Genomic DNA, 18,962 nt, shown 5'->3' with positions numbered 1-18,962 from the left:
AGCAGATGAGACAAGTGTGTGCACAGCTGCCCATATCAGAGGGTCTCCTGCTGATGCACCACAGCGGATCAGACTGATCAAGAATTCTCGCTTTCCAGATACACTTTTGGCAGTTGCAACATCAAGTAATGTTGCTTGCTTGTTTTCAGGATGCAAGAGCATATCTGGTGGCAGGGCAGGTCGAACCACTGGCTTGGCATGGTAAGGAACCTCTTAGCATGGCAACTTTGTCCGCAAGATTGGATCAGAATGGCTTAATCCTGTGCTTGACACTGGAGGCTTATGAAGGGGTCTGTTAACTGTGGTGTCTTGGAACAGTACTAATGCTACATAGTGTGAACCCTTGGTACCAGACAGTGATGATTTATCAGCATAATCGGAGTTGTCCATGCCTGCCATAGTATAATCCTCCCTTGTAAAAGTACTTGGTATGGGTGTGTCTCCATCTTCTGAGCATTTCACAGCATAGCTAGCGAGAAGATCTGATTGGCTGGTAGCTTGAACATGAACCAATCCTGTTCAAAGTTGTGAGAAGGCTCTTGCTGTGATCTCTTGCATAAATGGCATGGCCAAGCATAATATGCAAAGGTGTTCGCTTTACTCCATTGTGAATGTTATACACAAGCATTTGGAAGAGACAGTGTAGTTGTGTACTCTTGTGATCTCTCACCCATTTCCCCTCTTCTTCTAGTAGAGACTGTTCTCTTAGTGGAGGTTCTTCTACATGTGTGGGCTGTTGCTGCTGTGGCGGTTCCTCTGCTAGCTGGCTGCCCTTATCCTCCCCCTGTGTGGACTGTCTATTATCATCTCCCTCTGTGGAATATGGCTGCTGCGATAGCAGTTCCTTTGCTTCTGACTGATTTTCCTCATCCTGTAGAGGCTGGAGAAGGTCCTCTAGGTCTCTAGCACTGCTTCTAAAGAGCTTGTGCTTGGGGACCTTGAACAGAGCTGCTAAGAACGTAAGAAGAGGCGCTGGCATCATTGTTGTCTCCCATGATGTTTTCAAGTCAGTACTGTCACAGAAGCTGTCTTGCAGACCAAAATCAACGTCCAGGAGCACTTCTCTCAACTTGGTGCCTGCCTCTCTCATTATGTCCTGATTCTTGAGCTTGATGGCCAAATCAGTAGCGTTAATGTCAGATGAGAAAAAAATATCAGATTAATTCATCCTACTGTTGGGAGCGAATGTGACCAATTCTCCATAGTGATTAAGGATCAGTTGTTTCATATCACGGGTTTGGAAGGTACTTGTAAGCACCTCTCCTTCTTCCCACAGGCTCAATGCAAATTCCACAATATCACTCACAGTGCAACACTCCATTCGCAAATACAAAAATAGAATTTAAAATAAATTCTGCACTGAAGTTTTTTTTTGCTCCTAATTGTGTTTATTTTAACTCTTTTTAACATTGAGCATGTGCCACACTTTATTTTCTCATTAATACTAAGTTAAACCTTGTCTTCCTTTTTTCTGTGAACTCTGTATAGTGTCATACAAACACACAGTATAGGGACAGACTGTACATTTAAGTTATTTCACATGTACTTGAGTGGGAAAACGACTTTGGCCATGCCCTTTGGGGGTCAAAATCACCCAATATGGTCACAGAAATATCAGAAATGAATTCTACATACCATAATTAGTCAAAATAGAGGTATTACATGTGTATAAACATTTAGAAACAAAGAAGTTGGATTTTCATCATCATCTATTGGCGGCCATATTTGAAATGACCATTACGTAATTCGTGGCACTATGGCGGACGAGCACCTCAGTGATTTATCATGTCTAGGGACCCACTAACTCAGTTCAAGTGAGAAATTCCCCCAACACCAAATTGCAAACGGGTCTACAGGTCAGGTCCAGGACTAGAAAGAGCATGCACGAGCCTAGTTCTTCTCGTGCACGCTTTGTTTACAAGTTGCTGCTGTTGGCATAGCTCATGAGATGAGACCATACTAATACTGTGTTTGACCCCCTTTCGCCTTCAAAACTGCCTTAATTCTATGTGGCATTGATTCAACAAGGTGCTAAAAGCATTCTTTAGAAATGTTGGCCCATATTGATAGGATAGCATCTTGCAGTTGATGGAGATTTGTGGGATGCACATCCAGGGCATGAAGATCCCGTTCCACCACATCCCAAAGATGCTCTATTGGGTTGAGATCTGGTGACTGTGGGGGCCATTTTAGTACAGTGAACTCATGTTCAAGAAGCCAATTTGAAATTATTCAAGCTTTGTGACATGGTGCATTATCCTGCTGGAAGTAGCCATCAGAGGATGAGTACATGGTGGTCATAAAGGGATGGACATGGTCAGAAACAATGCTCAGGTAGGCCGTGGCATTTAAACAATGCCCAATTGATGTTTACCGTGTCTGCGCGGTTCGTGACTTGTGCCAGGGCTAACATCGCTAGTCATAGCTTACATCAACTTTTACTAGCAGTGATTTTAAATGGATTTCTCCAAATAGCATGCCAAAATGTACCTGTCGAGTAGAAACTTTGCAACTGAGGCATCAGTGGGAAGCCCAACCTGTGCTTTTAGCGCATGCCAGCATGTAAAATATTCTCCCAAAAACACTCTGGTCTTGTTTCTTTCTTCAGAGGCCTTTCTTTTCTTGTAATACAATTCGTAGACACCTTTTCTCTTCCGACCCTCCGACATTTTGAAAAAACACGGTGAAAACGCGAGCTTCAATGAATGGCTGAAACCGTAGCCCACTACACATATATACCTGAAAGTACGCATGTGCAGAAAGCGAACCTAGGGACGAGCACGTACAACGGCCTTACGTAAACATATCACCAGAATGATTGACAACTAGGAAGGCCAATAGTCTTGTTGATCCACCCGGAAAAAGAAAATCCTTTCTTATAACCTAAAAAGTTATAACCTGAATAACTATTTAAAAGCTACTGAAGTCATCTAAGAGATCTTTTAATTATATAAACATATACAGTAGTATAAATTAACACAAGGAATGTTTATGCATTAGTCTTTGTTTTCCTCTCTTTAAACACAAAAACCCATCCTCCTTAATTCTCATTGAAGACGTGGATTCAAACAAGGGTTCAGACAGGCAACATATCTGTAAATGTAATTCATCTTCATCCAGTCAAAACACAAAGCAGGATGCTGGCCATCCAAGATCTGGACCCAGAGACATACGGCGATTCATAAGGCTCATGTCTATGAAAATACAGAAGCGACAAGTCACTTCCAGCCGAGAGAGAAAGAAAAAAGGAAGGAAGGAAACAGGGAAAGTCAACATAATAGCAAAAATGCAAAGGAAACATTTTTGCGCCCTTTTTGAGCCCCTAAATGGCTGCATCTGGACGGTCACACTAACACGACCTTCTGTCGTTTTCCAACAAGGAAGAGAATCCCGACTCTCACACTTGAACTATTTAGCCGTGATAACCAAGCGGACAGATGTGCAGCTGGGTAAGGCTGGGAATTTTCTCACAGCCGGGTTTATTTCATTGTACACTGTAAAAAATCCAATTAATGAAATGTTGGAAGGGCAAAAATATATAAGTTAAACCAATTTTCTTGTTTGGGCTTAGTTGAGTAGACATATTATTTTAAGTTTACATAAATCTGTGTTTAAAACATTAAGTGAATTGTTATTTTCAAATTCAGTCAACATTCAGAATGGCTATGTTGACTGAACTAATTAAGACAAATCTGGTCAATATGTGGATTTATGACAGCTATGTTTCCTGACAACAAAATGCTCATAATATTACTGTTATTTGGTAACAAAATGTAATTTTAAGAGTTGTTCAGGCGTGAATGTATGTGCTTAAAGTTTAAATATGCGGTCGGTTAATAAAGATAGCGTCTATTTAAAAATGTGCTCGGACACTTTCGGACGGAGAAGAGCTCCAGAAAATCACAGACACTTAAGCGCTCACACCCCGCCCAGCGCAGCCTCGCCTCGGCAAGCCCATCAGAAATCGACTGCTGGCTCTGATATCTCTGTGGCGTTTAAACATGCGATTTAATTCATTTTAATTTCTTATACTCAATAATAAAAGGTTTACCGGTATGTTTTAAATCATATTTTAGGATTGCACTTAAATGATATCGCTGTTGAATGATATTTCATATCTTTCACATTTGTTATAACTGGGCTGCGTACTGCCTGCGAATTTGAACTTCAGAGCTGAAGGTGCGAGTGGAGAAATAGTCCCAATATCATAACAATCTTAAAACTTCTAAATATACCCGTGTGTGTACCCGTGTGCGTGCGTGTGTGCGCGCGCGCGTACTCGCGCGTGTGTATGTATGTATGTATGCGCGTGCGTCTGTGTATTTTGAATTTAAAATGTTATAACTCGGAAGGATCTGGATCACAGGTCATTTCATTTGAGATCAATCCGCACGCAACAGCTGGAATCACTTACTGTTTCACACAAGGAAGGACACAATCAGCCGTTTCCTCAAGTTCACGTCAGGTAAGTGTTTGTAATTAAATGTTAATTTTAGAATATATTAATTGGCAAAGACGCAAATACTCGACGTTTTTGTAATGATATTTTTGTAAAGATATATTAGAAGTGTGTTATGTTGTGTCCGAAGTAAAGTGGAGCTATTTTAGTTAAGATAGCCTTGATATAGGGTTGGTTTACCGGACAGAGTTTAGAACTCGGTCTTTATTATAATTGGGACATTTTTACAAACAAACTTTATATAATACAATACTGGCGTGCATTTTGAGACAAAACAATAGCACTCATATGTTAAGAGATGTCAGTAAGTTATTTTAGTCAGTGAAAAGCCCTGTCCGAGAAAACCGCCCAATAGTGTTTAATTATGTGTGATGTCTGAGGGAAATTTGGCCTAATATTAACGTTATTAAGAGAATAAAGTCTTTCACCGTCAAACTTTATTATATTAAACATGTTATTTATGTATGTGTGTGTGTTTATATTCCTCTGTTTATCAAACCAGAGCGGAGATGATGTGAGAGAGGCAGACCAGAAGGATCCAGAGACAGTCTCCGCTTGGACTGGCTGAGGAAAGTCTCCTAAATGGCCCTGGAGATGTTCTGACTGACTTTGGAGGCTTTTTGGACTGTTTTATGCCCTCTATTTAAAGAAGACTTAATTCTGTATGTTCAGTCTGTATGATAAGTGAATAAGTGAATAAAAAGCTTTTGTTTTTATGTGACTGAAGTTAATTATTTTGTTTACAACACCAGCATAAATTATTCGGTAAATCATTTAAAAATGTTATTAAAAAATTCCAAATAATAAATATTAATTGAAGTAACACATAAAACATTGAGTAAATACTTAAATTTTAATTGACAGAGTCTTTGCTGTAAGTTTTTAAAGATTCAACTGATTAAAACATTTTAGTTGAATGAACTATAAAGCTAATTGAGCCAACATACTTTTTTATATTTGAGTCAAATTTGGGCCAACTAAAAAACATCAATCCAGGTAACACTTTGGAGACAGAAATTGAGTGAACGTAAAATTTCTGTGGAACTAGTTACTAAAAAATAATTCATTGAGCCAACAATTTATTTTTTACAGTGTATGAAAATAGCTCGATATCGACTCGTCGCTCCAAAGACCACTGGACGACTTTTCGCTGTAGGCAGAGACCACACGCAATTCACACCATAGGAATGAATTCCACGTCTGAAGTTCAAAAGGACAACATAAATGAAAAATCGTACGGTCCTGAAATACATTGTATTGCTGTTAATACTGAAAGGACTGGAATGCAAATACAGAACAGAAGACAAGCATGGATTTAAAACACTAAATTTCCCCCCAAAAAAAGCTTACTGTAGACAGCAAACACACAGTACAACACTGTAAATCATTCAAAACCGGTGCAAAATCCCATGAGTAACTGACTGGTAGATGTCCTTGTGTTCAAACTGTGACCAACAAACACTACTAAGCAAATATTAGCTTACATTACAGGGTCTTACAGTATCTCATAACAAAAGCGTGGGAGTTTCATGAAAACATTGTCCAAATAAAGTGCGGAAAACTCCTTTGAAGCTAAATAATTATTTTTGGAAATATACAATATTGTGCAAACATCTTAGGCCTCTTATGTTTTAGCAAAGTTTTACTAAACATCCTTCTTAAGGTACAAACTGAAAATACAGAAAATATGCACATAAATAAAAAACCACAACATTTTTAGAACAAAATGGCTTCTTTCTGGCAAAAGTCTTAAAACAACAAATCTAATGGTGGACTAAACTTTTGCACGCAATACTGTTACTGTACATTACAGATTACAAAAACACCCTAAGATGTAAAATTTTTATTATATTATATATATATAAGGGTGAATGTAAATATAAAATACATTCTGTTCCTCCTCTTTCATTACTGGGACTCATGCAGGTGACTTAAATATTTCCAACTAAAATAATAAAAACTCAGCAGCTAAACGAAAGCAAAACTGAGCTTAACTTTTTATCCCTAATAAAAAATAGCAGAGGCCGTTCCAAAAACTTAAATGAAATAAGTGTCTCCCTGTGGCTGTAAAACATATGAAACAGCCAGTTTGTTTTCAGGAAAACCTTTCCTTCTGAATGGACTACTCTTGAATAATTTGTATTCACTACAGCTCTGTCCTTGTCTGAGTAAATTTCACATGATGTGTATCCTTGAAAGGGGACTTTCTCTCCAACACTACCTCAAAGCATCAGGCAAGAGTCAAAACATTTCCAGCATCCTCGTCCAAACCAATCCAAACATTCTGTTAATATGCTGTTTTTTTTTAAACTCCACACAAGTGTTTAGATTTCTTTTATTAATTATAGACACAACAAAAACTTGATTTTATATATATAAGTATGTTGTTGCTAACTGTAGAAAATATACACTTACCTAAAGGATTATTAGGAACACCATACTAATACTGTGTTTGACCCCCTTTCGCCTTCAGAACTGCCTTAATTCTACGTGGCATTGATTCAACAAGGTGCTGAAAGCATTCTTTAGAAATGTTGACCCATATTGATAGGATAGCATCTTGCACTTGATGAAGATTTGTGGGATGCACATCCAGGGCACGAAGCTCCCGTTCCACCACATCCCAAAGATGCTCTATTGGGTTGAGATCTGGTGACTGTGGGGGCCATTTTAGTACAGTGAACTCATTGTCATGTTCAAGGAACCAATTTGAAATGATTCGAGCTTTGTGACATGGTCCATTATCCTGCTGGAAGTAGCCATCAGAGGATGAGTACATGATGGTCATTAAGGGATGGACATGGTCAGAAACAATGCTCAGGTAGGCCGTGGCATTTAAACGATGCCCAATTGGCACTACAGGGCCTAAAATGTGCCAAGAAAACATCCCCACAGCATTACACCATTGCATTAATGAGAAATTTAACAGGTGTTCCTAATAATTCTTTAGGTGAGTGTAGTTCCCACATAACTCGCACTTGCGACACAGAAGAGAGTTTCATGCTTTTACACAGCTTGTGGCTTCTTGCACGAGAAAGCCTGTAATGCGCGCAGCCTGAACTCCTCCTCGCACCTTATAGTAAATCAGCTTCTTTTTGTCCACCAATCCAGTGGCTTGGCATAAATGAGTAAAAAATGAAAAAAAAAAATTATCGCACCCGATACTATCGTGTCCCAATACTATTGCGGTGTCCAAAACATTCACTATTCCCTATATAGAGAATCAAATTTGAGTCCGCTATAGTGAAGAAGTGAAAAAAACATTGACGTGATATTAGTTGATAATAAAGAGGCAATCATCAATCAATAAAGATTGATGGGAAGGGGATCTGTACATACTCTTTTTTGAAGTGCATGCAAATTTTGCACACACTTGCACATAATTAAAGTGCTTAAAAGAGCACCAATGGTCCAATTCACCATTTTACATTTTCTTTGGTGTGTAGGTATGCAAAAGGTACAAACCCCAAAGTAAACGATGATGCGAGTTATCGTCTCCAACATAAATCTCTTTTCTTGGACTACAACAAACACACGGATCGTAGGCAACAGTTTACTTTCTGGGATTGGTGATGTAGACCGACATTATCATAATTCCTCCTGCTTCGGACTTACAGCCTGTAAGTGAACTCCTGTTACCATTGCATTGTGACAGAATCTTTCAAACATAGTAAGGAGCGTCACATTTCCCGCTGCCGCCAGAGGTATTCAGGCCAATCAGAATGTACAGATTAGCTGGCCAATCAGGGACACAGAGCTTTTCAAATCCGTGCGTTTCAGGAAGAGAGTGAAGTCTGGAGCTACAAAAATGTACGGTATCTGGAAAATAATATGTTTTTTAACCATAAACCACACGAACACATTGTATTATACCAAATAACGTTTTTAGCAATAAAATAGGTGCGCTTTAAAAGGTGATGCCATAGGAGAACCTCTTCTGAAACAGAAAGATTCTTCTAATGTTAAATGCCATTTACACTACAATAATACTTTTATGGCATCGTGAAGCACCTTTATTTTAGTAGCTGGGCCTGGAAATGTTTTTAGTGCAATTTGAGCTTAAGAAACAATTTATAGTACAGTTGATGTCAGGTCTGGTCTGCAAAATGTTGTTTAATTATGACTTTGGCAAGCAATTATAGAGATATCTGTCTTTCCCTATTTAAGTAGACAGGCCTTGGTTTTGTATGACTGAAATAGTTGCGTGGAGGCGTTGGAAACATGGCCACAGAGTGAGAATACTTTCTATAAAAGGACTTTGTTAGAACATAATGATAGAATATAACCTGATGGGCAATGATGACATCATCATTATGTCCGCATACTAACTAGCCACTGGTCATCATCCTTAAAACTGTATGCACGCTGAATTGTGACTGAATGGCAACAAGATGCTTCATTTATTCAAAACCAAAGCCAAAAACAATTTCTTTTGCTGCCATGTTATTTTCCTTCTGAAATGGAAATTTAGTTGACTGCTTTGATATATTGATTGCAGCCTAAATATGATCTTTATTCTGTTGTTATTTAATATTTAAACAATCTTGTTCACTTAAAATAGAAATACTTAAAGTAAACACAAAGATGGGAGCCATAAATCATCAGCGTTTTATAATTGGTCTTACGAAACATCTCTCCCTCCCCAACACTTATACACCAGTAGAACTAACATGCAGTATGCCAACCCATCCCACGTATCTTTTTGCCCCACCCTGGTGACCGCACTTCAGCAGGGTGTGTCCTTAAGTTCACTGCAGTTTTACACCACACGTTCACTTCACCCATCTGATTCACCAGGCTTCATTATGCAACTACATTTCTATCTTTATGAATGACTGTATTGATCCTGCAGCCAGATGCAAATCCCATTTTGTCCTTGGCCGTGAGTCACTGCGTTACAGGAATATACGCCAAAATGATGAGACACGTTTATATTTTAGCACGTACCGGAAAAAACATTCCCTCGAATCAACTGCAAAGCCAATGTTTTTCCATAGAAATGTTGGCTGTATTGAGAGCATCTGAATAGCGGTACCCTGCTACATGCCAACAGTCATATAAATAAATACATCTGGAAAGTTAAACGTGAACAATGGCAGGATTTTAATAGTTTTAATCAGCTCTTTGACAGCAGGCCTTCAAGAGTAAAAAACATTGACATTGTATATTATTTTATTCCCATATACTGTTACTTTTTAAGTAGTTGAAAAATAAATACATTTTCTCTTATTCCAGTCTACCTTGCAGCCATAAGTAAGATATAGGCAACATATCCTTTCTCAGCCACTTGTTTGCCAAAACAATGATGTAATCTATCCATCTTTCCATTCATTCTCCAAACCTGCTTATGCTCTGAAGGGTCATGGGAGGGCTGGAGCCAACTGATGCAATCTTACACTGACTTTTTTATATTGTTTTTATTGTTAGATACAGAAATTTGCCCTTTAGAATAGTTAACAGTTAGGTAAACGTACAAGTGAATGCTCAGATTGCTCACCATAAGAACTTAAGGTACAGTAACTGCACATGCAAACTAAACAAGTTAAAGACGCCATAAAACGAAAGTAGCGATTGTCTAATTTTCCCCGTGGTGACGTATATCCAAATGAAACGGCTTTTGGAAATGAAAAAGGTAGGGCTGGACTTGAATTCGTCTATTGAGAATTGATTGGATCATTTGAAGTTGGGTCATGCTGCTAATTGCCAATCGTTGCGATCTTTTCCCGGACTCCGCCCACCTGCCATAACATATGACTGGGAGATTTGCGTTTTTGATTAAAGGTGGAGTCCATGATGTTTGAAAGCCAATGTTGATATTTGAAATCGCCTAAACAAACACGCCCCTACCCCAATAGAATCTGGACCTTCTGTTGATAGACCCGCCCCACACATACGCAACCCGGCATTTGATTTGATTTCATTGGCTATAAGTGTGTTTTGGTAGTCGGCCCGTCTCCTTTTCCAATGCGTTTTTCAAACATCGTGGACTCCGCCTTTAACGAATAATAATGAAGCTCAAAGATGTCATTAGTGAAAAACCACAATATTCCAAAACATATTACAGTTTTTTTATTTCATTTTGATTTTAAGAGAGAGAACAGATGCGTGCCAAATCGCATACTGTACTTGTGCACAATTCTATGTCATTTTGTAGTATAAATAAATTTAAGTTGCGTGTTCACATAGACGATAATACTCTTCTACAATTCATAAACTAGATGAAATGGTGCATAGTGTATAATATGTCTTTGGGATACAGATATAGCTGCGTTTCCTTTAAAGTTAGGTTTTCTTTCCTTAAAAAAAAGATAACTCCGTTTTTTTAATTTGTTCAGAAATCTCGTTTTTTGGTTGTGCATTCCAATTAACATCAATTCAACTGCAGTTTGTTTGTTTTGATTTAAACCTTCATAACTTAAAAAACACACCTAAGTAGCACCATAAAACAAAATATTAACATGATAACATAATAATAAACATGTTTTGATAAAAATGTTAAAAAATGGATTTATCTCGTTTTGTAACGAAACTCTTCATATTCTTTATTATCAAAAAAATACCTGAAAAGGTTTGAAGAACAGCAATATAAATATATCCTTTAGACATTTTCTGGAGCTACGTGTCATCATAGCTGCGTGTGTATTGTTCTTCGTCTACAGCGCATTTTGAGTTTCTGCACGAGAGCGTCCCCTGGCTTTTGGATGTAGCGGCATTTCGCCGTAATTCATTGAGAATCATAGCAAGCATTATCGGCCGATCGATCGGAGCATCCCTAGCAAAAACTTTAATGTCATTTTTTTTTAAATATCGTCAAAAAACTATTGCGAAATGATGATGATTCCATTAACCGATGTTATGAGACTAAAACTTAATTTTGTTTTCTCTCAATAAGTCATTCCAAAAACCATGGCGACAGCTGTGTATATACTGTCAATACACTGCAAGAGCGACTCGAAAGCATACAGAGCGATCGACTTCTGAATCGTTCTCGCTGTATTTTGATGTCAAGCGCTTGACGGTTGACCACAATTTGACCACACCTCATCTATCATGTCCTCCTATCAAACCTAACTTTTACGCATGTCAGCTGACCTGTAAATTAATCACCTCTGACCTCACCCATAGATGGATTCAGCAGTAACAACATAAACAAGCAGCCTTCGTGAAACACATGTAACTTTTCTGGTAAACTCTGCAAAGAATAAATAACCAAAAAGTCCTTTGTTATTTTTGACGAGGTATTTGTTTAAGAGTTCAGATTAGCAAATAGTCAGACCATAAAACAAACAGAAACCGGAAGTAAAGTTCCGACCAGATGTTCAATCACGTCCGATGAAACCATCTATATGGGAGTTTATTCAAAATTGCTGTTTCTCCATTGGGCGCATTTAATTAGTTTTTTCAATTTGCACATTTAGCTAGTGCAAGGACACATTAGTGATAATAATTTTTCCGATTATTATACGATTATAAAATTACAATAAACCTAATATAATTATTTATTTATTTATTTTTATCAGCCCCAAAGACTATTTTCGTGGCAAACTCAAAGTATCACAACATTGCACCAAAAAACTCAAAAGTAGCTCATATTACGACAATAGTATCGATATTTGATAACAAGTTTTTAAATCAAATAAATACTTTAGTGTAAAATAATTTGTACATTCTACCTTTACAGTGAAAAATGTGTGCTTTATGCAATTACTTACATTACAAGCGGAAAAACGTTTAAAATTGTCATACGTCACCGGCATGCCCAGGCTGATTTTCAGGCCCTCCAGAAAGTCCTTACGTTTTCTTTTAAGTTTACTATTGTTGTCTTGTCCTGCACATAATATTAGTCATAACTTGCGGTCATGAAGCCTCTGCTTCCTCTTGTTTCAGATCACAGAGTACTTTGTCTTGCATTGCCGGCAGTATGTCTGAAACCTTTAGAAATCTGTATCTGCCCTGGTTGCTGTTATTTACTGGAAGCGGGTGAATGCCGAAGAGAAAGGGCCACTTTTACTTTACGTCACTGATTCGAATCAGACCGACAGCATCAAGGAGTGAAACATGTTTGTTTATCAGTCAATCACCAATCAAATGAACCAATCTGACGTTCATGTTTTGAAAGCAACTTCAGGAATTCTAACAATGACTTAAATGTGCGCATTCTTTAAATACACACAGACGTGTGATTGTGTGCAACACGAAACTACTGTAATGGGTTTCATTAACAGTCTCGCCTCATTCAGGCACGGTCCAAAGCTTTTGGGCAGTTGGATTTGTAAAAGAACGAGTTTCCAATGAGGCACACAGCTCTGTGATGTCATGGGAAATTCAGTGCATTCAAGAGCAATTTGCATTTTCTCTGTTCTCTGGTACAACGCTTGTGTCAAAAACAGGATATTTGAAACTCTGCACTCGTAGATTAACCTTAAATCATGTGAAAACAGCATAATGTTTTGGAAACCCATCAAAGTTAAAACCAATTCTTGAAGGCAGCTGACTTGACTTCATATATCAACTTTATTCCTTTAGCTCAACCTGTAAATAAAAATGTTCAAGCATAACTTGAATACACTGTAACTGTGGGTTTACACCAGATGCGAGTTCAACTATTTGCGCGAGTAGATTACAAACAAAGTCAATGCAAAGACGCGATCCGATGCGTCCTCGCTTGGGGCGATGCGAATGACCGATATGGGAGGCGCGTTTGCCGTGAAAACACGCGCTATTCACCTCAAACGTGTCTTCAAAAAATCTTCAACTCGAGCAAAAAATTCACATGACATGAAGTTAAATCCTGCGAGTAATCTAGAGCGAGCAACGTGATGCGATTGCACGCTTCGCGTTTGGTGTAAACCCACAGTTAGTCACTTTGGATAAAAACTTCTGTCGAATGTAAAATGAATTCTTAAAATGCTCTAGCAACATTTGCTTGAAGATGACACCTAGTCCAATATTTTGTTAATCTTAGCTAACAAAAAGCATGCCTAAAATGTCCAAAACTCTCTTTAAGCTATGTATTGTCCATTAGCCACCAACTTTCTTGATATCAAAATTATAGTCGTCTCAGCACTGGCTATTGAGAAAACAATTATCATTTTACAAACAAAAACTGAACTATAAGAAAGATGTGCCTCTCATAGTTAATCTATTCCATATCACATCAGTTAATCAGACATTCAAGAGGTGCAACATCAAATCTCAGACATTCATCATCTCATAAATGGCAGCTAGTGATAAGCATAATTCAAATGCAGATTGGTGCCATAGAAACAGTAAAAGCAAAACCTAAAATATTGATCATTTAAACCTATAGTGATATTGGTAAATGTACATTAGATTACTCAAGCTATGAAGCTTCATAATAACATAAATGTGACCCTGGACTCACAAAACAGTCATAAGGATAAAATTTTAAATAAAAAACATCACTTGCTCAAAAAAATAAGCTTTCCATTGATTTATTGTTTGTTAGGATAGGACAATATTTGGCTGAAATACAACTATGTGAAAATCTGGAATCTGAGGGTGCAAAAAATATTGAGAAATTCGCCTTTAAAGTCCTTAGCAACAGATGTTACAAATGATAAACACATTTTTAATATATTTACAGTAGGAAATGTACAAAATATATATCTTTATGGAACATGATCTTTACTTAATATACTATTAATATATGTAATTTTTGGCATAAAAAATCTAATAATTTTGACCCTACATTGTATTTTTGGCTTTTGCTAAAAATGTTCGTGCTACATATGACTGGTTTTGTGGTCCAAGGTCACAAATGTGGAATTGTGAGACTTATTTCCCACAATGCAGCAGTAATACAGCATGTCATCCAGAATTGGGTTTAATGATGTTTTGCCCTTGGGGAAGACAACAGCACTTCCAGACCTCAGAGGATAATCCAATGAATGCTTTTTGTCTTTTTGACCCTGTACCTTTCATTTCCTGTTTTTGCCATCTGCATGGAAATAAACAACATTATCACTGCAATGATATTGAGCACAGCTATCAGAATAACAAACCAAGTTTCACAAACCTTCATTAAGATCTATTACTTTAAAACAAAGTGATCATGTGACTGCAGCTGAGCGAATGACTTTCCATTTGACAATTTATGTAATGGAGGTCAGCCAGTGCAGCTTTTAGGCCAACTATATCAACAAGATGATAACTCCCGGCCTTTGGTCTGTCATCCAGCAGTCAAAAGCCAATAGATGCTGCTAATGGCAAGTTACAGCATTGATTGCTATTGAAGTAATCAAAGCAAAGTCTGTAAAAGTCTGCTATTGATATTTACAACCGTTAGATTTATTCTACATGCTGTTCAAGTAAATATGGTGACCTATGATTTAACAGACATATTTTTTATATAGTTATATGCTTTATTAAAACGTTTTTTTTTCTGTATTTCTATATACATCTATATATTACATATTAAAATCGTGGGTTGTTTCAACCAATGGTTGGGTGAAATATGCAAATTTTCTACATTAATTTAAACCAACAGACTTTATATCTATACTTTACCCAATAATGGGTTGAAACAACTAGGTCTGTGTTGCGAGATATGCCCCATAGTAAGTTGTCTCGTCAGCCTGTGAGATCGCCAATACACGATTGTATCAGGGGGCAGAACAATAGTGTACTAATTTATTTATTTGTTCATTTTTTACTCATTTATGACAATCCACTAGAATTTTTTGCTGATTTACTTAAAGGGACATTCCAGGTTTTTTTTTTTATTTTCCAGCTAGCCTAGAGTTAAACATTTTATTTTTACCATTTTGGAATACATTCAGCCGATCTCCGGGTCTGGCTGTACCACTTTTAGCATAGCTTAGCATAATACATTGAATCCGATTAGACCATTAGCATCGTGCTCAAAAGTAACCAAAGAGTGTCAATATTTTTCCTATTTAAAACTTGAAAATAGTCCCCTGCTATTGGAAGTAACCAAGGGGTGAAAGTAACCAAGGGGACTATTTTTGGGTGCTGCGCAATATCATTGCGCCTGCTGCAGCCATGATACGGCAGCAAAGTCCTTTACTATAACGCCAAAATGAGAGTATAGTACCTAGCCATATCAGCATAGAAAATCGCAACTTTAAATTTTCTGTCTGTCTTAGTACACAATGTAACTACAGAAGAGTCAATTTAAAATAGGAAAAATATCGAAACTCTTTGGTCATTTTTGAGCGAGATGCTAATGGTCTAATCAGATTGAATTGATTATGCTAAGCTATGCTAAAAGTGGCACCGCCAGACCCGGAGATCAGCTGAATGGATTCCAAAATGGTAAAAATCAAATGTTTAACTCTAGGCTAGCTGGAAAATTAGGCTATTTTTGTAAAAAGTGGAGTGTCCCTTTAAAGGCAGCTGGCAACACCGTCACAACCGCAACCTTCTTATTGATCCAAGCACGTCACTGATGTCCAGGCGCTCTGAAATTTCCTGTGTGCCAGGGAGTGAGAACAACCCAGTCACTGGTTTTTAACCCCTAACAACCTCTATTGTGCAAGGAAATGTCACAGCCTCGAGTATTACAAGCTCAGGTGCGAGAAAAAATCTAAGTCATGTGCATTACAAGTTCAAGTGCGAGAAGGAGTCTGTGCCGAGTGCATTACAAGCTCTCTCGTTCAAGAAAAAGCATGCAATGCACATGTTAATGTAAAACTATAATAATAATAATAAATAATAATAATAATTATTATAAATTATTATTATTATTTTATTTTTAAATATAATGGGCAAACATGCCAACTGAATCGGAGGGTGCAAAAATATCAAAATATTGAGAAAATTGCCTTTAAAGCCAAATTAAGTCCTAAGCAGTAGGACATTTACAAAATATCTTTATAGAACATGATCTTAACAAAATATTCGAATGATTTTTTGGCATAATTGAAAAATCTATAACATTTAGATGTTGTTACAATACCATGCGACTTATTTGCTGATTTGTGGTCCAGGGTCACTTATATATACTGTACCAACACATTTACATTTCCTAAAACAATCAATAACAGTCGCAACAATATTGGTTTCTGCCCCTAGGCTGTCCGACAGGGGTCACAGGCCGCCCCCCTTGGGAATCAAAGCATCTGTCAGACAAAACGAGAAAGTCGACTAGAGAGCAAAAGATGCAAAAATGCTGTCCATCAGGCACATCAGTCGAATAGCTTTTAAAACCCAGACCTCTGGCTCTGACACACATTAACGTCATTCCACAGGCATGACCCCATCGCCTCAATAAAGCACAATCCATCTGGGTCAGACTTCTCCAGACCCCAAAAATAACAGTGTTATCCTGCACACACTCTCGGTTATTGCCGTGCATGTTTGTAATTTGATGGTCTGCTAACGGCACTTCTGAGCAGGCCAAAATGCAACAGGGCCGAGTTTTAGAGATCTTAAATCTGATTGGACCATCATATATCGAATTACATGTGCTGCTGTTAGTATCATCAGCTACCGGGTACTAAATCTTATTCACTGAAAAGGTCTATGATGTTACAAGGTAAGTTCCTCATACCAAGACCAAACGTGTGCTATTAATGCAAGTGTTTACATGCATACAGATCTTTAAACACTAGTCACAATGAGCAAACATAAATGAAAAATGAAAGTCACATTATAGATAAATAAAGGATGACAAACTGCTTGATCAAGCATGACATTTTGTCACTTGGCACACCCACCGCAAAAATGCACACCTGTTTCATTCCATTCAAAATAGTTCCCCGGCTGAGGTCTCAGTTGAGAAATTTGCGACTGTACCTGACTCACTTAGCTAGAGGCATTAAATTAAAAGATTCACACATATGAAAAACAGCAGTTCAGCTAGGGTTACACATGCATGAAGCTAAAGTGCCTTAGCTAAAGTATCCTTACATTATAACACACACTAAAACATAACAGCTTACCCTGTCTATGAAAGAAATACTGACAGCTCAGCTCACCTCTCAAAAAGGCACATCGAAAACACATCCCCGTGTGAAATCCAAACAGACAGCGAGAGCTGTTGATTTCAGCCCTGAATGTCGCGGTTTGGGAGGCATGCGAACCTCAACAGCTCTTACATCTCTCAGCATCAAATCCTGAAATAGCCCATCAACCTAAAAACAAAGAACGCAGCCTCAAAATGTTCAATTCTCCATCGCAGGATTTACTGTATGAGCAGTCCGTTTATCATAATATCGGTCTGTAAGCCCAAAATCTCAGAGCACACACACACAGATGTTCCCAGTAAAAATGGGACCACCCTCTTCTGTCAATGCCACACCTCCGTTCTGTACTAACCAATGGTTTGACTCCACCCACAGATCCCAGCTCTCCAGTAGAGAGAGCTAAATATACAGCAAAGCTTGTTAAGAACGGCCTGAACTCTATATAAACATATTACTGTGGTTTATAATGCCAACAATGAACTAATCCTTGCAAACAAAGACATGCTTGCCTCCAAATAAAGCGTGCTTTGTTATTGTGGGTGTAGTGTAGATGGTAAACAAGTACACAAGAAGTTTATATAAGACTATATGGGGAATTATCATAATACGGAGTGCCTTCCGTCTATAAATGCCAGTTTACAAACCTTGGGTTAAAAAAGAAATCAGCCAGACAGAGCAATTATAAAAGCCGAATAGATATTTTTACACATATGCTTAAACATAAACGTATGCATATGCATGTTAAGCATATGAGGAGTGCAGATGCAAATGCAGATAGTGTAACGGTAAATGTATTAATCCCAAATTGTCACGATACGGACGTCAAGGATCGATGCACGCAGACTGATGACAAATACGCGCATTCAAGTGCATGCAGCCCTGTGCAGACAATATGGTCTCTTACGTCGAAGTTAAGTTGGTCGCAAACAGGGTGAATCAGAGTCTGTCACAGGTGATCCACAAGGGGTAGATAGGAGAAAGAGGATGATGTGTTGGCTAGGCTGGTGTTGCAAAGGTGATCTCAAATGAGGGCAAGCACAACTCCCAAAACGGACGACATATGTTTAAACTTAGCGCTTGCTGCTACGACAGAAGTGACTGTAAGCGAGTTTAAAACCAGATGTCAAATAAATATTTGGTGTCCCCCGAGTACGTATGTGAAGTTCTAGCTCAAAATTCCATAAAGATATTTTATTTTAGCATGTTAAAATTGCCCCTTTGTGAGCAAAAATGTGCAGTTTTTGGGTGTCCTTTAAAATGCAAATGAGATGATCTCTGCACTAAATGGCAGTGCTGTGGTTGGATAGTGCACATTACGGGGCAGTATTATTATAATAAAATCCCCTTCTGACATCACAAGAGGAGACCAATTTCAATGACCTATTTTTTCACATGCTTGCAGAAAATGGATTAAGTTACTGGGTTGTTCTTTTTCACATTTTCTAGGATGATAAAAGCACTGGGGACCCAATTATAGCATTTACCCAGATTTTCATGATATGTCCCCTTTATGAAGTAAATGAGGACCTCAAATAAGGACACATCAATTAAAA

At 37.9% G+C, this 18,962-nt stretch overlaps 1 protein-coding gene across 3 annotated transcripts in view; it reads right to left on the bottom strand.

Moving 5' to 3' along the window:
* daam1a (dishevelled associated activator of morphogenesis 1a) overlaps positions 1-18,962 on the bottom strand; it is an 88,759-nt gene that overhangs the window by 47,277 nt on the left and 22,520 nt on the right. Inside the window, exon 1 of one of the 3 annotated variants that reach the window (XM_055171804.2) lies at positions 17,422-17,705. The exons of the other annotated variants lie outside the window; for them this stretch is intronic. The gene's annotated coding sequence lies outside the window, so the exon portion shown is untranslated. Of the gene's footprint in view, positions 1-17,421; positions 17,706-18,962 lie in introns of those variants that run through there. 3 annotated transcript variants of the gene reach the window in all.

The sequence above is a fragment of the Misgurnus anguillicaudatus genome, chromosome 7 (assembly GCF_027580225.2).
Source record: "Misgurnus anguillicaudatus chromosome 7, ASM2758022v2, whole genome shotgun sequence".
NCBI lineage: Eukaryota > Metazoa > Chordata > Actinopteri > Cypriniformes > Cobitidae > Misgurnus > Misgurnus anguillicaudatus.
The sequence above is the reverse complement of the archived record's forward strand: the minus strand, read 5'-3'. Positions and strand labels throughout refer to the sequence as shown.